The sequence below is a fragment of the Rhinoraja longicauda genome, chromosome 1 (assembly GCF_053455715.1).
Source record: "Rhinoraja longicauda isolate Sanriku21f chromosome 1, sRhiLon1.1, whole genome shotgun sequence".
NCBI classification, from domain to species: Eukaryota; Metazoa; Chordata; class Chondrichthyes; order Rajiformes; family Arhynchobatidae; genus Rhinoraja; species Rhinoraja longicauda.
This window is the reverse complement of record NC_135953.1, coordinates 41,038,684-41,066,525: the sequence shown is the minus strand read 5'-3', so window position 1 is coordinate 41,066,525 and position 27,842 is coordinate 41,038,684. Positions and strand designations below refer to the sequence as shown.

The 27,842-nt window shown below is 43.2% G+C and overlaps 1 protein-coding gene across 1 annotated transcript in view; it reads left to right on the top strand.

Annotated features, from left to right (window-relative positions):
- The window catches only part of rit1 (Ras-like without CAAX 1), a 213,178-nt gene that overhangs the window by 108,203 nt on the left and 77,133 nt on the right, over positions 1-27,842 (top strand). The gene's annotated exons all lie outside the window — the stretch shown is intronic.

Here is a 27,842-nt window from a genome sequence, read left to right as displayed (position 1 = left end):
ATGATTCTTAATGACTAATTGAAGTTGACTATGGATATGAGAGTTTTAGCCTGTTTCATTTCTTTCTAATTTAATTATGAACTGTGGGCGTTGTGAGCAAGACCCATCTTTAATCTGTTCAGTGCCACCCCTGAGTATACTCGGGTCATGGCCAATGTTGAAAAAAAACCTGGCAGGTTAATTGTCCTTTAGAAGATGATGATGAGAGGTAATCTTTAGCTGCTGCAATGCTGCCGATGAAAGTACTCCTACAGTCCTATTGGGATTTAGATGCAGTGATGAATTAAAGAACAACTGAATACTTTTAAGTAGAAAATAGTTTGATACCTATATTTAATATATAAATATATTAACAAGCATGAAAATGGGTGTTTTTGGACGTCTCTGCAAGTGGTGATGTCCTTGATGATAGAAAGTGATATTGGAAAGACTAAACAATGAACTAAAGTGCATTTTAATAGATGGTGCATACCGTATCTATGGTGCATGGTAACGGTGGGAATGAATGTTTAGGATGGTAGATGATATCTCAATCAATGGGCTGGTTTGTTCTGAATGATGATAAGCTTCTTGTGAGTTACTGCATCCACATTCACCTAGGCAAATGGAAATAATTCCATCACACTCCTTGTTGGTGGTGGGTTGACTTTGGGTTATTACATGGGTGATAAACCCACACAGGTTAATATGTCTGTGACCTATTGATGTAGCTACAATTGCAAGGGGGTGGGGGGTGGTAAGAGCGAGGGGAGGGGAGAGGGGGAGTGTTTATAGAAGTTACATAAAATTAGAGAATTCAACATTCACACTGCTGGGTTGTAAGCTAACCAAACAAAATATGAGATGCTCCTCCAATTTGCGTGTGGTATCACTCTGACAATGGAGGAGGCCCAGACAGAAAGGTCAGTATGTGAAGGGAAGGGGAGTGAAAAAGGTTAGCAACTGAGAGATCCAGTAGGTCTTGTTGAACCAAACGTAAGTGTTCAATGAAACAGTTGCTGAATATAGCTTATACCTCCTCTCCGGCTCCATCCAGGGACCTTGACAGTTCTTCCAGGTGAGCAGAGGTTCACATGCACCTCCTCTAACTTCATCTGCTGCATCCAGTGTTCCTGATGTAGACTCCTGCATATTGGCAAGTCAAAACGTTGAATCGGCGACCATTTTGTTGAACACTTACGCTCGGTACTCAAAGGCCTACTGGATCTCCCGGTTCCTAACCACTTTTAACTCTGCTTTCCATTCCCATACTGACCTTTCTGTCCTGGGCCTCCTCCATCGTAACGCCTTCTTGAGGCGGTGACTCACGTAGATGTTTTCAATGGTTGTGGGAGGGCTGTGTCGACGATGGACTGGGTTGTCCACCACTGTTTTCAGCCTCTTGCATTCATGTCTTTTGGAATTGCTGTATCAGGCCATGCTGCAACCCGTCAAGATACTTTCTACAGTGCATCTTTAGAAGTTCATTAGAGTATTCGGTGACATGACAAACCTTTTTAAACTGTTACGAAAGTAAAGACACTGCAGGCCTTCTTCATAATTACATCTGTGTGGTGGGCATAGATTAGGTCATCTGATATGTTAACATTCAGGAATTTGAAGCTCTCTCTACAGCTGACCCAGCAATGAAAACTGGCACATAGAGTTCTGACTTCCCCTTTCTGAAGTCAATGATTAGTTGCTTGTTTTTGTTCACATCATGGCAAGAGGTTGTTGTTACGCCACATCTCCACCAGATGTTCAGTGTCTCTTGTACATTGACCTACCACCACCCATGATTCGATGAGAAACAGTGGTGTCGTTGGCGAATTTATAGATGGCATGGTGTTACCAATCTATACTGATTGCAGTCTGCCGCTGAGGAAGTCAAGGATCCATTTGCAAAGGGATGTACAGAGACCAAGGACTTGCAGATAGACACAAAATGCTGGAGTAATTCAGCGGGGCATGCTGCATCTCTGGGGAGAAGGAATGTGTGACGTTTTGGGTCGAGGCCCAGTTACGTGATGAATTTGGAAAGTTTGCTAGTATTGAGGGTAGATCCGTGGTCAATAAACTGTTGTCTGACATATGTGTTTCTGTTATCAGATGGTCTGGAGCAGATTAGAGCAGTGAGATTGCACCTTGCTGTCTGCTATTACACCTGTTGTGGTAATAGGCAAATTGAAGCAGATCCAGGTAATTTCTGAGGCAGGAGTTGATTTGTGACATAACTGACCTCTCAATGTGCTTTATTACGGTGGATGCAAGAGCCAACACCGAGGCAGTCATCGACGCAGGATTGGGCACCAGGATTTCTTGAGAATTTAGATCTATTTTAAAAGGTCATTTGAGAAATAATGAAAATGTTGTTCCTGATAGATGTCTGAAGAAGTGTCATGACCCAAAACGTTTCCAATCCATGTTCTCCAGAGGTGCTGCTGGACCTGTTGAGTTACTCCAGCACATTGTGTCTCTTTTTAGTAAACCAGCATCTGCAGTTACATGTTTCTAGTAACTTATTCACAAAATGCTGGAGTAACTCAGCAGGTCAGACAGCATCTCAGGAGAGAAGGAATGGGTGACGTTTCGGGTCGAGACGTCGGAAGGGTTTCAACCCGAAACGTCACCCATTCCTTCTCTCCCGAGATGCTGCCTGACCTGCTGAGTTACTCCAGCATTTTGTGAATAAATACCTTCGATTTGTACCAGCATCTGCAGTTATTTTCCTACACTGTTTCTAGTAACTGATAGTTTTGCCTGTTATCCTTGTTTCAAAGAAACATTATCTGCTCTTCATATTGATTCACACTCAAATTGTCCTTTGTATTGAACATTCATGCATGTCCTGGAGAACATTAATTGCTTATAAATTTTATTACCAATGCCATTGAATCACTTTCATATTTTATTGATTGTTTTTTTATGTGATTTCCCCAGTTAATTTGCTGTCTGTCTCCTACAGTGGTAGTGATGCGCATTGTCTTCTTTCTTGGTTTGTGCCTGAGGGCAGGTCTGAATCCCTTGGGTAAATTTACTTTGGTCTTTTTTCCACTTGGCTGCCACAGCTTTGGCAGAAACTACACTTTTATCCATATGCTAGCTTTCTGATAAGGGAGGAGAAGCATGTACAAATCCCCCCATCTGCTAACCCCAACCCCACCTCTCCTTACTAAAATTCAAGACTTCTGAATGTAATAAAGGTCAATATTTGAGATTGAATGAGTAATTAAGTTGTAATTAGGAAATAATCAGTATTAATTTACCATATTTTATTATGTTAATATTAATTTTGTATTTTATGGAACATAAAATAATTATGTATCATTCTGCAAATGTGCTGCGCTCTTTAAAGTTATTTAATTAAGCAGAAGTGGATATGATTTTAAATTGCCTTTTCAAAATAAGATAAATTCAAATAATTAAATCTGCAACTAGAGATCTCTTTTCCTTTCCATCTGGAAAAATCGTGCACTCAGCATCCTTTTGTAGCATTTCTGTCATAATGTTTGTTTGAACATTTTGATTTAAAGTTGTTTGTATTTCTCTGCTTATACTTAATCACAAAGAAAAGTCAGTTGTGCCATTGTATTATTTCCAATTTAAAGCCTCATGCAGCAGCAACATATAATGCAATTCAGACGCGACGATACATACATCTGCATTGCAGCCAGATGGTTTTCTATCAATTAAAATCAATGAATATGAAGACAATGACCACAAACTGGTGGTCTGTTCAAATTGGTGAACTGCCCCTCAATTCCCTGCAGTCTTGTTGTTCAATGTGCTGCTCCGAGGTTATTTACTTGAAAAAGTCACCTTGTGTAATTCTTTGGTATCAGCGGGTGAACCTTTCATGACACTAACTGTATCTTTCATCATGCAGTACCTTGGAATCTACCTCTTATTGTGATAGTGCATAAAATGCTGGCATTGCCCTTTGGAATGTAAATGTGATTTTCTAGAGAACTACATTACCAGCTGCCTTTTTTGATTTGCAGTCTTAACCTCTTGTCTTACACAAGTTGAATTGATTATAACATGACTTCTTTCAGGGTTTGGAGAGCCACTTAAAAGTTAATTTGGAAATTGACAGGCAAAAAAGAAAGCTGTCTTGGAAATAAAACAGCCTTGAGGGGAAAAAAAACTGTTTCCAACTAATACCCTCGCACTACCATGCAGTAGTCAGATGCCGTTGTCTCATTAGAACAGAATTTCACCACAGTTCGCCAATTGAAGTTGACGAGAATCACTTCTATTACCATTTGTGCAATTATACTCTTTTGGACAATGTGAAAATACGGCCTTCAGTAATTTTAGCTTTCTGTAACAAAAATAACCACGCAGCTATTAAAAAAAAACTTTATTTTTGAAAATCCCAAAGAAGAAATAATAGTGTGATTAGATAGCAATTGCAGGAAGGATAGGGGGGTGGTCAGTGGGGAGAGGTGTGATGGTGATGAAATAAAAAGTCGTGATGGTGGTGTGGAACGGATGATGGGTTGCTCAGAAACTTGATGATTGGAGAGTGAAATGATGGTCAAGAGAAAATATGTTGGTTGGTTGGGAGAGGTGGTGGAAGAAGATAGAATGGCAAAATGGTGGCTGGGGTAAGGTGGTCCAAGTGCATGCACTTGCAGAGTGCAGGACTTTATCTTTAAATGAAAACAAATTATTCCAATAAGGCATGGAGCCAAGCCCTTTGGCCCACGAAGGCCACACCCACCAACTGTCACTCGTTCACACTTTCTCATTCATTCCATAAACATTGGGGGCAATTTACAGAGGCCAATTAGCCTATAAACCTGCACATAGAGTCATAGAGCACTGAAACTTCAGCTCATCTCATCCATGCCGACCAAGATGTCCTATCTAAGCTAGTACAATTTGCCTGTGTTTGGCACATAATCCCACTGAATCTTTCCTATCCAAGACCCAGTCCAAGTGTCTTTTAAATGCTGTTATAGTATCTATCTCGACTACCTCCCAGGCAACTTGCTCCATATACCACCACTCTCTGAGTGAAAAAGTTGCCACTCAGGTTCATTTGAAGTTGTCCATCTTGTGCCTTTTGGATGTAGAAGGAGACTGGAGCACTTGGTGGAAACCCATATGGTCACAGGGACAATGTGCAAACTCCTTACAGACAGTGCCAGGGGTTAGGATCAAACCTGGGATCGACCAGCTCTACCTTCACAGCTTTCCCAGCTACGCCACTGTGCTGCCCTCTAGTGAGCTGGAGGCAAGAACATGTTTTAGCCAGATGAGAAAACATAGAAACATAGAAACATAGAAAATAGGTGCAGGATTAGGCCATTCGGCCCTTCGAGCCTGCACCGCCATTCAATATGATCATGGCTGATCATCCAGCTCAGTAACCTGTACCTGCCTTCCCTCCATACCCCCTGATCCCTTTAGCAAAAAGGGCCACATCTAACTCCCTCTTAAATATAGCCAATGAACTGGCCTCAACTACCTTCTGTGGTAGAGAATTCCACAGACTCACCACTCTCTGTGTGAAGAAATGTTTTCTCATCTTATCCTTATCCTTAAGCTGTGACCCCTGGTTCTGGAGCATCTGCCTGCTGCAGACAGGAGGCAACTTGTGATATTCAAATCAGCTCAACAACATCCCTCGTTCCCTCCTATTACATTATTGATGTGCAATGTCTAGAGTTTATGCTGCCCATACTTTCAAAATTTGGTCTGGAACTATTTTATTTCTCATTTGATGGGGCCAGGAGGAAACATGATTCGATTTCCCCAGGGCTGAACTGTTAACTGGCTCTGTGAGTGTTTTATGTCCTTTTTAGTTGTGAGTTGTCTCTGTCCACTGCTCAGCGTTACAGAGTCAGGAGAGAAAATATTTAAAGTTTCAATTTTAATTTAGGGAACACTCCTAAACAACAACAAAAAACATTTCAATGTGGCCCTTCATTTTTCAATATTGTCTTCTGGTTTGATTGTCTCTTGTAAATTAGCTGTTTGATAAAGAACTGTTCAAACTTTACAAATGCAAATTGTGAGAGGTAGAAATTAGTCTCAACTTTTTTAGACTCCACATTGCTCAGACAGTGCATGCTCAAAGCAAAAGGTCGGATGATGGATAGAAATTCATTCTTGATGCAATCAAATCGAGCTGGCAATGCTGGTCATGCCAACACAGGAGGCTCATCGGAGCAATGAGTTCACTTTCACAAAGCCTGGTTCATTCAAGGAGTGGCAGATGAACTGGCTTTGAAGAGCTATAAAGATAATGAGGTTGTAACAGCAGATGATTTCAGCTTCTCGCATATTGGCAGGGACTGCCATGGTGCAAAGGGCTCGGAATTTGTGAATTGTCTCCAGCAAAGTTTTCTGAAAGAGTGTGCAGATGGCATTGATAGCGAGGGAGCAACATTCGTGCTCCTATTGGGAAGTGAGTCTGAGTGAGTTTCTTACAAGACTGGCAATGCTGGGACTTGTTTACCAGGAGCATAGGAGGCTGAGGGGTGACTTTGCAGAGGTAAATAATATCATGAGGAAGGCAGATAAAGTGTATTTTCACAATCTTTTTCCCAGAATAGTCTTAAAATAGAGGACATGTATTGAAGGTGAGAGGGGAAAACATTGAAAGGGACCTGAGGGCAACCTTTTCACACCTAGAGGATGTATGTATATGGAATTAACAGTCAGAGGAAGCTGTAGGGTACAATTGGAACATTTAAAAGGCATTTGGACAGGTACATCTAAATCCCTCTTAAATATAGCCAATGAACTGGCCTCAACTACCTTCTGTGGCAGAGAATTCCACAGACTCACCACTCTCTGTGTGAAGAAATGTTTTCTCATCTCGGTCCTAAAAGACTTCCCCCTTATCCTTAAGCTGTGACCCCTGGTTCTGGACTCCCCCAACATCGGGAACAATCTTCCCGCATCTAGCCTCTCCAACCCCTTAAGAATTTTATATGTTTCTATAAGATCCCCCCTCAGTCTTCTAAATTCCAGCGAGTACAAGCCCAGTCTATCCAGTCTTTCCTCATATGAAAGTCCCGCCATCCCAGGGATCAATCTGGTGAACCTTCTCTGTACTCCCTCTAAGGCAAGAACGTCTTCCTCAGGTTAGGAGACCAAAACTGTACACAATACTCCAGGTGCGGTCTCACCAAGGCCCTGTACAACATTCCTGCTTCCTCTAACTCAGGAAATGCTAGACAGGCACTAACCTTTTAGACTGTTCTTATCTTCTGACTCCTGATTTTTTCAGACCAAGGAAAATAGATTAACATTAGTTGAAAAAAAATGACAATGAAGGCAGCTTTGCAGCTTTACAGATCTTCCATTGGATTGGCTGTCCATTCCACGCTTCGTCTGTTAAAAGATGGCATGCAGTTCACCTAACACTTCTCTGCTTTGGGTATCAATATTATCTGAGAAGAATCATACAGCACATTTTGTGGCTTCACAGTTTGAACTCAATTAACTGTACAATATATCCAATTGTCGTCTTTTTAAGTCAATGAATTCAAGATCACGGCCTAATGGGTAAAAGAATATTCCTAACTTCTTTGTGCTTTTTTGGTGCTTGTTTTGAAGCTGAACTCCCTTGTCCATGGTACTTAATTCTCATTAAAGTCTGACTACCATTAATTGCCCCAAATAGTCCAGCCAAAAATAAGATTTTATGCTCCCACATGTCTGCTTTTTCTTTGAATTTCCTTTTAAACCAGCTGGGAAATAGTGATTAAAGTGGACATTCAAGGAAAATGTACTCAATGGAATACGGGTAAAATTCAATAAATTAAAGTACCATTTAGGAATAAATCTGCATACATTAATCTTATATAGCAAGATTATTCAGTATTTAATAAGGAAAGATAGATATAATGTTTTGGATGCAATTGTTTGGCAGAACAGACATAGCCGGATAAATTTGCAAATAAAAGGAAGAAAACAGATAAAAAACAGGTAACGAAAGGTAATAGATTACTCCATTCAGATACCATAAAACTCGCTTCATGATGAAGTGCAATGACTTGTTAAATGGGAGATTAGAAATGCGTTCCTCACACTCGACAGTTGAAACCACTTTATTTTCAACTTTCCCTACATATTGATTTCACATCCAGCCTTAAGGGACAGAGAGGATCTACATTAATCCCCCACCCCCCAGACTTGCACTTATGCAAACGCTGTACTTTAAAGCCCAGAGCTGAAGTCACCCGAGTGAATTTTGCAGCACAAAACTGTGCAACCACCCTCACTGAACCAATCCAGTGTGGAAATCCTAATTCATTTGTATCCTCCCTGAACATGGTCTTGTCCTGCTCCTTTGTATTGTAGAAGGGATAATTAGGAATACCCTTTCTACAATACAAAGCAGCAGGAAAAGACCATGTTCAGGGAGGTTACAAATGATCTAATGAATTAGGATTTCCACACTGGACTGGATCTGTGAGGGTGGTTGCAGAATTTTAAGTCTTTTGAGCCAGCTGATCATAAACAAATTGGATTCATGGAGAGAGGCGAGAAACTGCAAATGCTGGACTCATGGCTTGGATTTCTAGCAAACAATGTACATAGTTACCAACAGTAGGGTGGCACAGTGGTGCGCGGGTTCGTCCTGACTACGGGTTCTGTCTGTACGGAGTTTGTACGTTCACCCTGTGATTGCGTGGGTTTTCTCCAGGTGCTCCAGTTTCCTCCCATTCCAGAGACGTCCAGATTGGTGGGTTAATTGGCTTTGGTAAAATTGTAAATTGTTCCTCATGTGTAGGATCGTGTTAGGTTATGGGGTGACCGCTGGTCGGCGAGGACCTGGTGGGGTGAAGGGCCTGTTTCTGCGTTGTATGTCTAAAGCAAACTAAAGTAAACATGGATACACAGCGAATGGACGGATATGGATCACATGCAGGCAGACAAGATTTATTTAACTTGGCATCATGTTCAGCTGGGACATCGAGGGCAAAAGGGCCTGTTACTGTGCTGTGCTGTTCAATATTCTGGAAGTATAAAATAAATAAGTTGGAGTACTGAAAAATAATCTAAAAATTAAAGTCATACATCAAGGAACAGAACAATTGATGCACCACATTCAAGTCCACCAGTGAGTACACATCTGTATTAATCCTATCTTCAAGATCTAGTGCTTGTTCAAACACTTGTCAAATGCTGTCAGTGTCTCTGCTTTCACCACTCTCTCTGGCAGTGCATACCAGGTACTCACCACTCTCTGGGTGAAAATACTGTATTTCCTTCAGATCTCCTCTAAATCTCTTCTCTCTCACACTAAATCTACAACCTCGACTTTTATTTGGCTCCGTAAAGGAAAAAAGGTTCCTGGAGTCTACCCTATCTGTACCCCTCATAATTTTATGTGTCTCAGTTATGTCTCTTATTCTCCTCCACTCCAGGGAAAACAGATGTATTGTCTCCACTGGTTTCCGACGGGCACGGTGACGGACGCACCACACATCGCTGTCCTCCATACAGCTCGCAAGCCCTTCTTTTGTCTCTTTATATGCGTCTTGTTTGGTCGTCCCGGGTTCCGTCTTCCATGGGTGGGTTCCCACAGCACAACCTTGTTTGCTAGTATTTCTGGATGGCGGTGGCAATGACCAATGAGCCTCATCCTTCTCGACCTGATCTTCTCGGTCAGAGGTGGAATCTCCCCACAGAGCTGGGTGTTGGTGATATGGTCCCTCCAACTGACCTTTTGAACTTTTCTGAGCATTCGGGTGTAGATACCATCGAGAGACTTGGACAGTGCTCGAGTGAGAGTCCATGCCACACACACGTACAATAATATTGTCTCTACAGTTGCATGGACAAATCTCAGTTTGAGACCCTTAGACATCCGAGACGTCCAGATTTTCCCCATGTTATTGTGAGCTTTCCATGCGAGCGCTTTCCGGACCTTCATGAACTCTACATGAACTACATATCCACATGAACTCTACCTCAATGCGTCCCTTCAGGGACCTTTGCACTCTTGATTACGTGTCTTACGATTATAATATTACACTATGATTATGTGGCTTAACAGCACATTCTCCTTTTTTAATGGGTTTAAGAGGGAAGAAGAGTTTGGAGAATAAAATCTTGGGTGGAGCCCAGAGTTTTCTGGGATCAATTCTTCCATCTGAATCTTGGCAAAAAACATCTTACTGTATTTGTATAACTCCGTTCCCTTTTCATTGAATACATAATCATAACACTTAAATGCTTTTTCTATCTTTCCATCCAAATAATTTGTGTAATTCTTAATAAAATCTGTGAGTATTGGCCAAGATACTGCTTGGTGGAGAATGATTTAGTGTTTTTTTAAAATTGTGTAACTGAGAGCCACATCAACTATATTCCCATTTATAATGTGATGCATGTATTACTCAAGATTAATTGATTTGCCTTGAGGTTTTTATTACAATCCTCTGACCTCTGCTGTTTTTTGACTTTATTTACAAAAGCATTTCATAAAAAGTACCAGCGGATATATGTTTAAGGTGAGGGAGGAAAGATTTAATAGGAACCTGAAGGGATTTTTTTTTTTACACAAAGGGTGGTGGGTATGTTGAAAGAGCTGCCAGAGAAGGTAGTTGAGGCAGGTATTATCACAACGTTTAAAAGACATTTGGACAGGTACATGGGTAGCGTTAGATTTAGATGGATATGGGCCAAATGCAATCAGTAACTAGTGTAGATGGAAGCATGTTGGTAGAGTGTGGGCAAGTTGGGCCGAAGGGCCTATTTCCTCACTGTATGATTCTATGACTTTGCAAAGAGATGTAGTTCTTATCAGTAAACCTCCTACTGGCTAGAATAAATCATTTGGAGATAATCTGATTGGTACCACATTTATGGCCAATCTACATACCTACAGAAGACAGTATTCACCTTGTGTAGATTTATCGAGGGCAGCTTGCTTGCTGGACCAGAGTGTGCGTCCATCCTTTGTGTGGGGTCCTGAATTGCAGTACCTTCCAATTGTAAATCCAAACATATGGGAGGACAAGAATAAAATCTCACCCAAAGAAAAAGTGAGAAAAATTGAGAACTGAGACACGTGTCAGCATATCCAACTGCCAAAACTGCCAGAATGCTGATGCCAGGATATTCAGTTGCATACTGCAATTTTTTTTCAACATCATGAAATTGAAAATTGATTACCTTTATAATTAAAATACAGGATGATGAACAGTTTCAGATTGTTTGTTGTCACTCTCAGAATTGGAGCATTTTTGTGTCCTTTTGTGACCTCCACATCAGCGTGGATGGAATTGCACCATTCCTTATGTAATGTTCTGTCTGGGGAAATGCAGAAGAACATGATCTACGTTGTCCTTGGATCATTTTGGGACAACACCGTTCCCAGATTGGGATGTCCACCAGGTGAATCTTTTACTTACCTTACGACTGTTACCCAGCTAATACCCTCCCCAAACCACTAACATTTCGTAATCTTCCCTGTTCTGCCAACTTCTATACTGTAACTTTGCAACTCATTGAGATTCCTGAGCTCAACTCTCTAATCCATTTCTCCCCCCCAAGAATCCATCACTATGTCAACATCCCAATCCCTGTTCCCAAACATGCTTTTGTGTGCCAGCAACTTTCTACAACCATCCAGTAATCAATGTACGGATAACCATCTTACCCCTCAACCATTCATCATCATGTTATTAGTTCTGTAGCTTCCGTTTCCCACTATGACTATTCATCTCAATGTCGACAGTATCCACACCATTCACTTCCCAAACTCCAGTCATTGATCCCTCTGCCATTATCTTTGCAAGCGATCACCCCTGTACTAGTGTTGCCTGATATCATTCCCTTCCTGCACTCTGTACCCTGCCCACCCAACATGACAGTCTTCACAAGCATCCATTGGTGTTAAACGCTACTGCCGAGTCCATGGGGCACATGGTCATCCATGCTCTCCCAATTTCATTCTTTGTAAAGGTACCTCATGTTAAGCTGCTCTGGTGGTAGAGTGTATTGGATCCAGAGAGAGCTACTTAATTGGATACAGAATTGCCTTTATGGTATGAAGTAGAGGGCGGTGGTGGAAGGTTGTTTTTTGAACTGGAGGCCTTTGACAGGTGGTGTGCCTCAGGCATCAGTACAGGGCTCTTTACTGTATGTCACCCTTGTTAATGATTTGGTTGGGAATGTACAGAGCATGATTAGTAAGTTTGCAGGTGACACTAAAATAGTGTTGGATGGAACTGCAGATGCTGGTTTACATTGAAGATAGACACAAAAAGCTGGAATAATTAGGCGGGTCAGGCAGCATCTCTTGAGCAAAGGAATAGGGAGCATTTCGGGTTGAGACTCACCTTCAGACTGAGAGGGAAGAGGGAAACGAGAGAAATGAAAAGCTACTGAAAACAAATGAATGAAAGGTAAGCAAATGAACAAATCAAAGCCAGCAACCATGATCAGGGAAAGGTGGAGCCCACATTGTTGCTGTGGCGAAGGTGGTGACGAATGATACAAAGAGTAAAACAGTTTCACTGTTTGTAACTTTCAGTCATTTGTTCTATGTACATTTTCATATCTCTCGTATCCTTCCCCCCTGACTCTCAGTCTGAAGAAGGATCATGATCCTAAAATAGTGTTGATGGTTATCAAGAATTGCAGCAGGATCTTGATCAGCTGGACAAGTGGGCTGAGGAAAGGCTGCTGGAATTTATATCCTATAAAGGTGAGGTGTTGAATTTTGATAAGTTAAACCAGGGTAGGACCATCGCAGTGAATGGTAAGAGACTGGGGAACATTGTATAGCAAAGGGATAAAGGAGTACAAGTACATAGCTTCCTGAAAGTGGAGTCACAGGTAAATAGGATGATGAAGAAGGTTTTTGGCCTTCATCAATCAGGGAATTGAGTATAGAAGTTGGAACATTATGTTACAGTTATACAAGATATTTTGTGAGGTTGTACTTGGAGTATTGTCTTCAGTTTTTGTCGCACTGCTATAGGAAAAATCCCATTTAACTAGAAAGGATGGAAAGACGTTTCATGAGGATGTTGCCAGGATTCAAGGGAGAGGATGAGCAGGCTTTGAATTTATACCTTGGAGCACAGAAGGCTGAGAGATGATCTGAAAGAGGTGTATAAAATCATGAGGGGGATAGATGAATACACAGTCTTTTTCCCAGGGTAGGAGAATCAAGGTCTGGAGGGCAAAGGTTTAAGGTGAGAGGGAAAAATGTAATGGAAACCTGTGGCAACTTTATCACACAGAGGGTGTTGGGTATATGGAATGAGTGCCAGAGGCATAGTTTGGGCAAGTACAATATCAAACTTCAAAAGACATTTGGACAGGTCGATGGATAGGAAATATTTTGAAGTATATCATCAAAATGCGAGCAAATAGGATTAGCATTGATGGGACATCTTAGTCGGCATAGTCACGTTGGGCCAAAGAGTCTGTATCTGTACTGCACTACTCTATAACTCTGAATGGAGTAGTTTAGAAATACAGTGTGAAAACAGGCCCTTCAGTCCACCGGGTTGTAAGGGGTTTTCTGCGCCGAGCTTTCGCCCGACCAAAGGTCCCCGTGCCTTGCTCTGATCCCTTGACCAGGCCGCGCACACTGGTTCCCCGTGAGTGGTTCGACCCACTCACCCCCTACGGTTCTAGACACTGGACTTAGATGCAGGAGCGTTGATAGTGCAGAAAAACTCAACCAGACCAGATTTGAAGACCAGGGTTTAATTGGAAAAGGCTTTTATTGAGCACTTGGGACTATTGTACATGAATGCTCTTCACAGTTCTATAAGACATATCTATAAGACACATACCGAATTACATGAATACTTTTGACTATGAATCATAAAACGTACAGTTCTACAAGACATATACATGAATACTTTTGACTATGAATTCTAAAACGTACAGTTCTACAAGACATATACACGACTGTGAGATGGGGAACGTACGACACATCGCAAAATTGGCCAACACATATTTACTTATACACCCACGTTAATTAAGCCACCCTCCCCTCTACACTAAAACTATGTCCAGGATGTGCAGGATCGGGGTACATGCTCACCATGGGCTATTACTAGGGTTACTGGCTGTTCGTGCTGCTTCTCCGCTGTTTTCCGGCGAATAAACAGCGCCAGCGTCCTCTCACGTCAGGGTCCGGCAGTAGACAACAAAAAGCACAGGGCACACAGACACAGGACACACAGCCACATCCTTGGCTGTGAGTCCCCACTCACAGGGCCGGCCCCTGTGGTTGACCCCTGTGCTCCAGGCTTATAATTACCTAACCTACCACAATCGTGTTTGTGGGTCGCAAACGCGTTCAGGTTGTTCCCCACACACTCTTGCAGTTCGGCCGGGACCTCCGCCACCATGCGCTCGAGGTCGTAACCCTTGGGCGGCTTCATGGTGCACAGAGTCCCTTTCCCCTCTTTTCCCCTAATCCCCTTCCCACCCCCTGCTGTCCATTTCATCCGGATACACTCCCATGTGGTGCAGAGTGCTCCCAAATGAATGGACAGCGGGATGGAACGCGCGCCAGCCTGTTCCTTCCCTGTGAACCCCGCCAGTGCGAAAGGGACCCCTGTGGACAGGGAGAGTCAAAGGGTTCCTCTGTGTGGACCACGGTGCATGAAGCCCCCGTGTCCAACAGATAATTGCCCCTTTGCCTCTCCACTACCATCTCCACAAGCGGCCTCTTCCATGCATCGTAGCGGAGAGAACACAGATAGGCGGGCTGCGCGGGCTGAGCGGGCTGATGTCATTGGGGAATGTCCAGTGCCCCCTCCGCACCCGGGGAGCCGGTAGCGACTGCCACCTTCCCCTGTGCGGCCATGAGGGACCGCATCACCTCGATCATTGTTTCAATAATTTCGGGCTTAACTGGGACCTTGGCGCGCAGGGTGGTGCCAACCCTATCTTCCTTGGTGTGGGCCCTGCAATCCTTCCGCCAGTGCCCCACCTTACCGCACCTGAAACACTTGGACTGTGCGGTAGGGTTACCCTCCTGTCGCCACTCCTTTTGGGCCGGTGCAGGAGCCTCCGCTACGTGCACCGTCCCTTTTACGAGTCGGGTAGACGTGCTCCGGGTGTTCCTATACCCTACCATGAGACGGTCCAAAACCGCCTCCTCTGTACTATTTGTGGGATCAAACCAGGCTTTCGCCTGCTCCCTGACGGCCGCCAGGCTGTTTGATACCAGACATCGGAGCCACTGGGCTCTCCCATTCCCGACCAGGACATCCCGCGCGGGGACGTGCGGGCAGCTGCTCTGGTATACTGACCACAGTCGCGCCGCAAAAACCTTTGGGGGTTCTCCCTCCATCTGGAGGGTCTTCCCCAATCGGGCAAATGGACCCTCATCGCCCATCCCCAAAACTTCCAGGACCTCGTCCCGTAGGAGATCGTAGGTCCTGGTCCCTCTTTTACTCTCATCTGAGAGGCATTGGAGGATCGTGCTGTCCAGGGAGAACAGCAACATTTTTGCCCGTTCTCCCTCGTCGCAACCGTTGATTGCGGCGGTTTGCTCGACCTCCCTAAAATGCAGCGAAGGGTCCCCTGATTCGGACAATTTCATTACATGCCCGATCATGGCTCTTAACTGCTGGGAGCTGTGGGGCACCACGATCTCGCTTTGAATGGGTCCGGCGTCCCCATTCAGCGCGGTGGGTCCCCGTCTGGTTTCCAGGACCGGGCACATGGGCGCCGGTGCCGAGTCCTCGACCGGGAGCTCCTCTCTCTCTCTCTCCCCTACACTACCCCTTTCCCAGGATGCCTCGTAGCTAGGGGAATTGTGGAGTCTGGGGGCCGAAGCCACCACGGTCTTTCTGGGGACCGGAACTGGGACCTTCGCAACCGCCAGTGACTGGCCCGCTGGGGGGTTCATTAGATAGACCAGCCCGCGTGCTTTATTTAAAGCACTCCGCAGACCCTCTATCTCCTGCAGGCAGGCCCCGTGGTCGGCCCCTTCCGACCTGTCCTCCAAAACCATTTTATAGGCTGCCCTAACCCCCTTGAGGTTCTCTTCCTGGGTCTCCAGCTGGCGGCTCAGGAAAGCGCACTGCTCCCTGAGCTTGCCCTTACTGCGCATGGCCTCAGTGATCTGGCACTCCATCAGCTCTACCCTGGCCTCGTGGCGGTTGGTCACGACCCGGCGCTCCTTGTTTAAAGAGTCCAGAGCCTCAATCAACTGGTGCCCACCCGCGGCCTGTACAGTTCTACAAGACATATACACAACTGTAAGATGGGGAACGTACGACACATCGCAAAATTGGCCAACACATATTTACTTATACACCCACGTTAATTAAGCCACCCTCCCCTCTACACTAAAACTATGTCCAGGATGTGCAGGATCGGGGTACATGCTCACCATGGGCTATTACTAGGGTTACTGGCTGTTCGTGCTGCTTCTCCGCTGTTTTCCGTGAGGGTCGTGCTTGTTCCGTGAGTTTCTTCCTTCCGTTCTTCTTGGTGAGTCTCCGTTCTCCGTGCCGTGAGTTTTTCTTGCTTCTGACTTGCGTGCGTTGCGTGTTTAAAACCCAAAAATCGTGGCCAGTTATACTATTCTGACTCGTCCTATCTCCCGCCAGATCTCGGGATCTCTTTGTTTCAAAGATGGGTATTTGAGATTTCTCTTTGATCTGCGTTATGTCTGGGGGTACCGGTGATGGCCAGACGGTCTGTTAATCTGTTTCTCGTTGAGAGGTGATGGGTTTAACTGGTAGTTTTCTATGGGCTATTGTGCCCCCTTAACGAGATTAACTGTGTAGGTCGGCTTGGGGCATTGTGAGTATGCTGATGTCAGCGCCCCAGTGTCTGGACTTCGACCTGGTTTCGCAGGTTTCTGCACGGCCAATATCCATCCATTGTTCTGGCCGTGGCTTTGCAGAAACCTAGAGACTGGGCTGTGGGGTTTTTCTTTTGTGGCTGGTCACGAGGTCCCGCGTCCATTTTAGGACCCACGGATTGTGACATCCCTTGTTAAACTGACCGCAGCCTTTACTCCGCTATCAGCCCCAGTCTCCCGTGTAAAATGTCCAAAAATTGCAGGATGAGGGAAAACTTCTCAAATCTTACAGGGTCCGCGCTGAACAACAATCGCCCAATACACCACTTCAATCCAATGCTCGTGGGACAATTTACTGAAGCTAATTAACCCACAAACCTTTGTGTCTTTGGAATGTAGAAGAAAACCAGAGCTCCAGGAGAAAACCCAGAAGGTCAGAGGGAGAATGTACAAACTCCATACAGACAACACCCGTAGTCAGGATCGACCAGGTCTCAGGCACCATAAGGCAGCACCTCTGCTGCTGCGCCACTATGCTGCCCACACGAGTACTCAGTTGTTTTCGATATTGAGAGCAATAGAAATTTGCAGCAGACTTCAACAACTGAAAAATATATTTGTGCACTGCTGCAGAGCCTTTCCAGCATACCCATGAGCATGTGGTGGCGTTTCTCAAACCTGAACATTTCTAGCAACCATAAAAAATTCATAAGAATCAATTCATTTTAAAAAATGTTTAATCTACTTAAAGATAATATGCAGTTTGGAATTGTTGCTGCTGTGCAAGGTGCTACTGGATTCCACAGAATATTGATCGTTATATTCCCTGCTGAAGGGCAGCTAAGATGTTTGACACTTCCACATTCACAAGCAAATGCTTGGGAATTCTGAACTTACTGGCATTTCTGCAGGAAATTAGAATTGCTGCTATTCCTCTACTCATTCTGACCACTTGCATATTTTTGTGCATAAGAGGTGAGGATTTATTTTTTCAGTATATCATAGAGTCATGCAGTCAAACTGCGTGGAAACAGGCCCTTCAGCCCAAATTACCCACACCGACCAACATGACCCATCTACACTCGTCCCACCTGCCTGCATTTGGCCCATCTATATACTAAAACTCTCGTTTGTTTGTTTGTTTGTTTGTTGCTTAACTACAGCCAAAACGGTGCACGATAACGTGATAATTTTCAGCCCACCTTACTCACCATTGTCCCTTTGGTGCTAATGGAAGAAGCTTCATTGAAATCTGTGTTGTATTTTTTAAGTTATTCACATTTTAAAGTTTAAATCTATCTCTTAGGGAGGGAGGGGGTGGAGGGATGGTGGGGAGGAGGTAGGATAAGGGGGGTTGAGAGGGAGGGGAAGGGGGAGGGAGGGTGGAGGGAGGGGGAGGGGAAGGGGGACGGGAGGGGGAGGGAGGGGGAGAGGGGATGGTGGGGAGGGGAGGGTGCTACACCAATGCAGGAGAGGTTTAGGCCCAATGGGTCCACTTGGTCTAGTATCCCACTAAACCTGTTCTATCCATGTACCCATTTAAAGGTTTCTTCAACTTTGCGATAGTACCAGCCTCAACTACCAACTACCTCTATCATGTTGATTGTCTTGACAATAAAGGGCAACAAAACATTTTGAGAAAATAGAATACGCTTGGTTTTCTGAGCATCAAAGTGATTAAGATGCGGTAGTGACACAGACATGAAGCCTAAAGAATGGTTAAGATGTAAGACAAGCATTTCTGTGGCTTGAGGCTCACATATAATGATGCCCATCTCTCTGAAGAAGGGTCTCGACCCGAAACATCACCCATTCCTTCTCTCCCGAGATGCTGCCTGACCTGCTGAGTTACTCCAGCATTTTGTGAATAAATCGATTTGTACCAGCATCTGCAGTTATTTTCTTATACTATCTATAGTATCTCTATATCTTCACTCACTTGTGATTGGATTGGCGAACAGATCATATTTGTATAAAATCATGAGAGGAATAGATCGGGTAGATGCACAGTCTCTTGCCCAGAGGATGAGGACATTGGTTTAAGGTGAAGGGGAAAAGATTTAATAGGAATCTGAGGGGTACCTTTTTTATGCAAAGGGTGGTGAGGGTATGGAACAAGCTGCTAGAGGAGGTAGTTGAGGCAGGGACTATCCCAATAGTTAAGAAACAGTTAGATAGGGACATGGATAGTTCAGGTTTAGAGGGATACAGGTCAAACGCGGGCATGTGGGACTGGTATAGTTGGGACATATTGGACGGTGTGGGCAAGTTGGGCTAAAGGGCTTGTTTCCACGATAGAAACATAGAAACATAGAAACATAGAAAATAGGTGCAGGAGTAGGCCATTCGGCCCTTCGAGCCTGCACCGCCATTCAATATGATCATGGCTGATCATCCAGCTCAGTAGCCTGTACCTGCCTTCTCTCCATACCCCCTGATCCCTTTAGCAAAAAGGGCCACATCTAACTCCCTCTTAAATATAGCCAATGAACTGGCCTCAACTACCTTCTGTGGCAGAGAATTCCACAGACTCACCACTCTCTGTGTGAAGAATTTTTTTCTCATCTCGGTCCTAAAAGACCCCCCTTATCCTTAAGCTGTGACCCCTGGTTCTGGACTCCCCCAACATCGGGAACAATCTTCCCGCATCTAGCCTCTCCAACCCCTTAAGAATTTTATATGTTTCTATAAGATCCCCCCTCAGTCTTCTAAATTCCAGCGAGTACAAGCCCAGTCTATCCAGTCTTTCCTCATATGAAAGTCCCGCCATCCCAGGGATCAATCTGGTGAACCTTCTCTGTACTCCCTCTAAGGCAAGAACGTCTTTCCTCAGGTGTATCACGATGTATCACTCTATGACTCTATGGCTCCATTTTCTAAATGTTTAAATCTTTATATTGTGGAACGTTGGACCAGATTTACTTTAAACATCCTAATTGCAATATTGTGGTTAAAAATGGTATTCTTGAATATGATTTGGGTTTGGAGAATTAAAGGGGTAAATGCATTTGCTTCCTTTCCATGCAAAAGGCTTATAGTATTTCATTTCAATTTTTTTTATAATGGTTTACTAAATGATCTTCAAGAAAAAGTAAAATGTTAATCTATTAAATTTAGGAGTGTAAGAAGAGTTAAGCATGCATAAACTAAATCTTTTATGGTTAAGGAAAATCATCACAGAGACATAAATAAAACATGGAGAAAAGAGAAAAGGTGAATTCCTACTAAATTATTAATCTATTCAATCCATAGTAAAATTAAAGAGTGTATAATTTAACAAATTTTGCTCCGACAACTTAATACAATATTACACCCAACAGAAAAGCAGAGGGATGTCAACTGTCATCACAAGATTTTTAGTCACAGAAATAAATCAACATTTTACACAGCTCACACTCAAATTAGAAAGTGGCGGCACAGTGGCACAGCTGGTAGAGCCGCTGCCTCACAGCACCAGAGGCCCAGTTTTGATCCTAAGTTCAGGTGCTTTCTATGTAGAGTTTGCACGTTCTCTCTGTGACCGTGTGGGCTTCCTTCAGGTGTTCCGGTTTCCTCCCACATCCCAAAGATGTGTGCGTTTGTAAGTTAATTGAACAGTAAATTGACCCTATTGTGTAGGGAAATAGATGCAAAAGTGGAATAACATAGAACTAGTGTGAACAGGTGATCGGTTATCAGCGTGGACTCGGTAGGTCATGCTATATCTCCAAACTAAACTAAAGTCACATGTTAAACAATAGATTTTTTCTGGGTTTAACAACAGAAGCAGCCTTCCATGTCCATTGATAAACACACCTGTGTGGAAAAAAAAACACTAGTTCAGATTTTCCTGTTTGCTGCTGACTTCAAAGAACCTGATTACAAATATTAAGTCTCCCTGGTTCTTTTGTGATTTCTGGCGTGAGGTAATTTATCACAGTAATGCATCCCCCAGCAGCAGTGCAGTACACTGTGCTCAATCTAATTGAAGAATTCTCACAGGTGGCAAACCAGAAAATAATAATTTTAATTATCTTCCCAATTATGTTTTCTTATTTTGTCCAGGCAGCAGTGTAACTTGGATCTATCCAGGATTTATAGATCATTGGTACATTTTAATTTATTTTTAACATCTCCTGAAAAATTGTTCGAATTCCAGCCTGTTCATTTTACCCTTATACATCTGAGGCAGTCTTAATGTCACGTTAAATTTGTCTGCCCTTCAAGAAGATTAAGCTAATTTCCATTCAGAGTTTAATTATTGCTTTTAATTTATTTATTTTTATTTGTTTTTTATTACCTCTCACCGATTGCCATGGAATTATATCTTCCACTTTGTTGATGTTTTGTTGCTGATAAACCTTTACAGCATTCCTTGGTCTTCTGTTTCATTGGTTTCTGCTTACTTTGTACTTAATACATATCTCCAATCATACTGGTTATGAATAGAATTGATTGGTGCATGCAATTAAAAGTGGAAGAACTTCTGAGATTTTCCAAGCTATGAATGATCTCTGCAAGTTGTGTGGCAGAGGTAAACAGTCATATTTTCTAATAACACCGGGTGGCGCCAGCAATGGCTGCCTCGCCAACAGTCTCTCTGTCCCTTTCTTCTTTTGTTGCTCTTTTAGTATGTGTTAAATGTATGCTTTTAGAGTTCTTTAGCTTGTTTTACGTGGGGGGTTGGGGAGGGGGGTTGGAGTAAACTTTTTCTAATCTCTTACCTCGACGGAGATGCAATTTTTTTACCATATCATATCTCCGTCCGCACTGCGGTCTAACATCGTGGAGTTGGCAGCCTTTGCTGGAGACCGACTTCGAGACCTCCACCGTGGGTGCCTGCGGACTTACTATCGTGGAGCTCACGATACCTTTGCCAGGGATCGACCTCTGAGCTCTACCACGGGTGCCTGTGGCTTTTAACATCGTAGAGCTCGCGGTCTCTGGTTAGAGACCAACATTGGGAACTCCAAGCCGCAGGAGCTTCGACTGCCCTGATCGCGGGAGCTTTGATTCCCCCGAAGCGGGAGCTTCAGTTGCCCCGACGTGGGAGCTTCGGTCCCCTCGACGCGGTGGCTTTGACCACCGGCGGCAGGAGCTTCGGTCACCGGCTGCGGGAGCTTCGATCACACCAACCTCACAGTGAGGAATGTGGGGAATCCGCTGTGGTGGATGTTTATGTTAACTTTTATGTAGTTGTGTGTCTTGTTGCTTTTTTGGTATGGCTGTATGGCTAATTCGCATATCACTGTACCTTAATTGGTACACGTGACAATAAAAGAACCTTTGAAACCTTTGAAACCTTTGAAACCTTTGAATAAATGTTTCAAACTTTGGAAGAGCATTTCTGTCAATTTTTGGTGTCAATAAGGCTATGTTTTCTGGCTATATATCTCTTGGCTTTTTATTAATAAATGATATAACTGTTTCTTGAAACATACATTGCTGGACGGTTTTAAAATATACTCTAGAGCATATGTTGTACTGTTTACAGCTTTCATTTAGACACCATGAATAAAAATCAGGTCTATATTTTAAAAGGTCTAATTTCATCCTAATCTATTCATTTTATAGCCATCGTGGATTTTAGTCCAAAGCTCAAGGGACTGGAATTACATGTAAAAATTAAGCACTTTAAAGGCACATACTGTTATTTATTTGCAGAAAAAAATCCAGCTGATTGTGTTAAGGACAAAAATATGTAAATGTTCACATATTGCTGTAAAATGTACATAATAGAGGCATAGAAACATAGAAAATAGTAGGCAATTCGGCTGTTCGATCCAGAATTGCCATTCAATATGATCATGGCTGACCATCCAAAATCAGTACCCCGTTCCTGCTTTATCCCCATATCCCTTGATTCCGTTAGCCCAAAGAGCTCTATCTAACTCACTCTTGAATACTTCCGGTGAATTGGCCTCCTGTGACAGAGTATTCCATAGATTCACAACTCTCTGGGTGAAAAAGTTGTTCCTCATCTCAGTCCTAAATGGCCTACCCCTTATCTTAAACTGTGACCCCTGGTTCTGGACTTCCCCAACATCGAGGAACATTTTTCTTGCATCAAGCCAGTCCAATCCCTTAAGAATTTTATGTTTCTATAAGATCCCCTCCATCCTTCCAGTGAATATAACCCCGGTTGACCCGTTCTTTCATCATATGTCAGTCCTGCCATCCTGAGAATGAACCTGGTGAACCTACGCTTCATTCCCTCAATAGCAAGAATGTCCTTCCTCAAATTACGAGTCCAAAACAGCACACAATACTGCAGATGTGGTCTCACCAGGGCCCTGTACAACTGCAGTAGGATTTCCTTGCTCCTAAACTCAAATCCTGTCTCAATGAAGACCAACCTGCCATTTTCTTCACTGCCTGCTGTGGCTGCATGCTTATTTTCAGTGACTGAAGTACAAGGCCATCCAGGTCTCGTTGCACCTCCCCTTTTCTGACACCATTTAGATAATAATCTGTCTTCTTGTTCTTGCCACTAAAGTGGATAACCTCACATTTATTTCCATTCTACTGCATCTTCCATGCATCTGCCCACCCACCCAACCTATCCAAGTCACCCTGCAGCCACATAGCATCCTCCTCGCAGCTCACACTGCCACCCAGCTTTGTGTCATCTGCAACTAGAGTTTGCTGAATACATTCACATGATTTTAAACAACTTGTGACGTTTGCAAGGTAACTACGAATAAAACTCAATGCTGAAAGTGAGGATCACTATTTAAAGGCACAAGGGGCCTGCTCAAAAGTTAATTTATGTTTCCAATGGGCTCTGCATTGAGAAATATAACAATAAATAAATAAATACATAAATACATATCCATCTTCATATACATATATCTCTAAACTCTTAACTCTAAACATATAGGATGGAAGAATGGAAGGAAGAAATGTGAGCAAAGAATCAGGGTGGAAATTAACCTGAAATGTTAACTCTGTTTCTCTTACCATAGATGCTACCTGAACTACAGAGTGTTTCCAATATTTCCAATTTCTATGACCGCTTCTGCGGTGTTAGGAAAACCCACTGCAACATTTGTGGGCTTCGGTGCAGTCCATTGGGGAATCTATCCCTGAATCCACAAAACACAATGCCACAAATCATCTACGCCTAAATCCACAAATCTACTGCCTCATTTGACCTGTGTTTTTCCTTTTCCTCTTTGCATTCCAGGTATACTTATCTTTTATTTTTCTGGCGAGTTAGTCTTATTTACCACAGATTATAGACGGCGCAGTGGCACAGTGGTAGAGTTGCTGCTTTATAGTCCCAAAGACCCAGGTTCAATCCTGACTATGGGTGATCTTTGTGTGGAGTCTGCACTTTCTCCCTGCAACTGCATGGGTTTTCTCTGGGTGATCTAGTTTCCTCCCACATTCCAAAGACGTGCAGGTTTGTAAGTTAATTGGCTTCTGTAAATTGTCCCAAGTGTGTAGTATAGGACTAGTGTACGGGTGATCGTTGGTCAGCACAGACTCAGAGGGTCGAAAGGCCTGTTTCCACACTGTATTTCTAAACTATACTAAACTAAACTAAACTAAACTAATAATAAATATTGCAAGTGCTAGAAATAGTCAATAGGTTGGGCAACAGTTGTGGAAGGAGAAAATAGAGTTAACATTTCTGTCGAAAACTTTCGACAAACCTTCCATCATTTACCATGGGCCAGTTTCTGTGGCTGCAATGTTTTAGCCACACATGACCGACAAAGCATATCTGTCTTGTTTTGCCTCTTTTCAAATGATGTTTCCTTTACGAAGACCAAGGTAATTTCCAGCTGAAATCTGAAATCTACCCACCAACTGATTTGTTGCTGATTTTGGAGTGGAGCAAACTCAACACTCAATTCATTTCAGCTTGTCTGCATTTTAAATTATCATCTACCACAATACTCAAAATATTGTATGTAGGAAGTAACTGCAGATGCTGGTTTAAATCGAAGGTAGATGATTGCCTGATTACCTTGATTCTTTCCTGAGATTCTTGTTATAATGGGAGATTTTTAATTTAATTTGATCATGTGCATTGGATGGTTTTCATCCATAATCTCTCTAATTAGGGATTCTATCTTAATGCCAAAGTTTTTGCCTTAGAGATTTAAAAAATACTTTTCCTGTCATGTAAGTTTCAAAATTAGAGGATATGGGGGAATGTGGAGGACTTTAAACAGTCTTTGTTCTTTGTACAACCGTAACATTTCTTCCTGACATTTTCATCGGTTTCTTTGAAATGCAAATTTCATCTGCAAGATGAGAAGGATGATTTGTAGCAAGGTTGTAAGAATACAAAGGTGTCAAATCTGAAGGACATGAAAACATGAATGTTCACGTCACAGATGTTACAATAACTAGCATGTAATGCTGTTCAGATTTCTTGGAAAATGGTAAAACAAAAAGTCTCACAGTTTCTCCCACGGTAATGACAGTTTTCCATTTTAGTTTTAGTTTATTTTAGTTTAGTTTAGAGATACAGCGTGGAAACAGGTCCTTCAGTCCACCGAGTCTGTGCCAACCAACGATCGTCTGTACACTAGTTCTACACACGAGGGGCAATTACCGGACCTATTTAATCTACAAACCTGCGCGTCTTTGAAAAGTGGGAGGAAAACGGAGCATCTGGAGAAAAGCCATGAGGTCACAGGGAGAATGTACAATCTCTGTACGGACAGCACCCATATTAAGGGTTAAATCCGGGTCTCTGGCGTTGTAAGGCATCAACTTCACCCCTGCGCCACAGGGCCGTCTGTGAATTTATGGGAATTATTTGTAATCCAAACTGTTCACAAGTTAGAAATGTAGCCACATGACAATGCACTGAAATAAAATTATATGCCAACCAAGGTCAACATGTAGTTAAGCCAGGATGTTAACTCAACCATTCAGATTTCCCGACAAGGTGCAATGATATTGCTGTGAACTGAGCCACTTTTCAACATAATCGTACAAGGGGTAAGAGAGTTGTAAAAACAAGCCTGAAGGCTTTGTGTCTCAATGCAAGGAGTATACGTAATAAGGTGGATGAATTAAATGTGGAGATAGTTATTAATGATTATGATATAGTTGGGATTACGGAGACATGGCTCCAGGGTGACCAAGGCTGGGAGCTCAACATCCAGGGATATTCTATATTCAGGCGGGATAGACAGAAAGGAAAAGGAGGTGGGGTAGCGTTACTGGTTAGAGAGGAGATTAAAGCAGTGGAAAGGAAGGACATTAGCTTGGAGGAAGTGGAATCGATATGGGTAGAGCTACGAAACACTAAGGGGCAGAAAACGCTAGTGGGAGTTGTGTACAGGCCACCTAACAGCAGTAGTGAGGTTGGGGATGGCATCAAGCAGGAAATTAGAAATGCATGCACTAAAGGTGCAGCAGTTATAATGGGTGACTTCAATCTACATATAGATTGGGTGAACCAAACTGGCAGGGGTGCTGAGGAAGAGGATTTCTTGGAATGTTTGAGAGATGGTTTTCTAAACCAACATGTCGAGGAACCAACGAGAGAACAGGCCATTCTAGACTGGGTATTGAGTAATGAGGAAGGGTTAGTTAGCAGTCTTGTTGTGCGAGGCCCCTTGGGCAAGAGTGATCATAATATGGTAGAGTTCTTCATTAGGATGGAGAGTGACAAAGTCGATACAGAAACAAGTGTTCTGAACTTAAAGAAAGGTAACTTTGAGGGTATGAGGCGTGAATTGTCCAAGATAGACTGGCGATTGATGCTGAAAGGGTTGACGGTGGACATGCAATGGAAGGCATTTAAAGGTCGCATGGATGAACTACAACAAGTGTTCATCACAGTTTGGCAAAAGAACAAACCAGGAAAGGTAGTGCATCCGTGGCTAACAAGGGAAATCAAGGATAGTATTAAAACAAAAGATGAAACATACAGATTAGCCAGAAAAAGTATCATACCGGAGGACTGGGAGAAATTCAGAGTCCAGCAGAGGAGAACAAAGGGCTTAATTAGGAAAGGGAAAATAGATTATGAGGGGAAACTGGCAAGAAACATAAAAACAGACTGCAAAAGCTTTTATAGATATGTCAAGAGAAAAAGATTAGTTAAGGCAAATGTAGGTCCCTTGCAGTCGGAAACAGGTGAATTGATCATAGGGAACAAGGAGATGGCAGACCAATTGAACAAATACTTTGGTTCTGTCTTCACTAAGGAAGACATAAACCGTCTGCCGGAAATAGCGGGGGACCGGTGGTCTAATGAGATGGAGGAACTGAGGGAAATCCAGGTTAGTCGGGAAGTGGTGTTAGGTAAATTAAATGGATTAAAGGCAGATAAATCCCCAGGGCCAGATAGGTTGCATCCCAGAGTGCTTAAGGAAGTAGCCTCAGAAATAGTGGATGCATTAGTGATAATTTTTCAAAACTCTTTAGATTCTGGAGTAGTTCCTGAGGACTGGAGGGTAGCTAATGTAACCCCACTTTTTAAAAAGGGAGGGAGAGAGAAAACGGGGAATTATAGACCAGTTAGCCTAACATCGGTAGTGGGGAAAATGCTAGAGTCAGTTATTAAAGATGTGATAGCATCACATTTGGACAGTGGTGAAATCATCGGACAAAGTCAGCATGGATTTACCAAAGGCAAATCATGTCTGACGAATCTTATAGAATTTTTCGAGGATGTAACTAGTAGAGTGGATAAGGGAGAACCAGTCGATGTGTTATATCTGGACTTTCAGAAGGCCTTCGACAAGGTCCCACATAGGAGATTGGTGTACAAACTTAAAGCACACGGTATTGAGGGTTCAGTTTTGAGGTGGATAGAAAATTGGTTGGCGGACAGGAAGCAAAGAGTAGGAATAAACGGGTCCTTTTCGGAATGGCAGGCAGTGACTAGTGGGGTACCGCAAGGCTCAGTGCTGGGACCCCAGTTATTTACAATATGTATTAATGATTTGGACGAGGGAATTGAATGCAACATCTCTAAGTTTGCGGATGACACGAAGCTGGGTGGCAGTGTTAGCTGCGAGGAGCATGCTAGGAGGCTGCAGAGTGACTTGGATAGATTAGGCGAGTGGGCAAATGCATGGCAGATGCAATATAATGTGGATAAATGTGAGGTTATCCACTTTGGCGGCAAGAACAGGAAAGCAGAGTA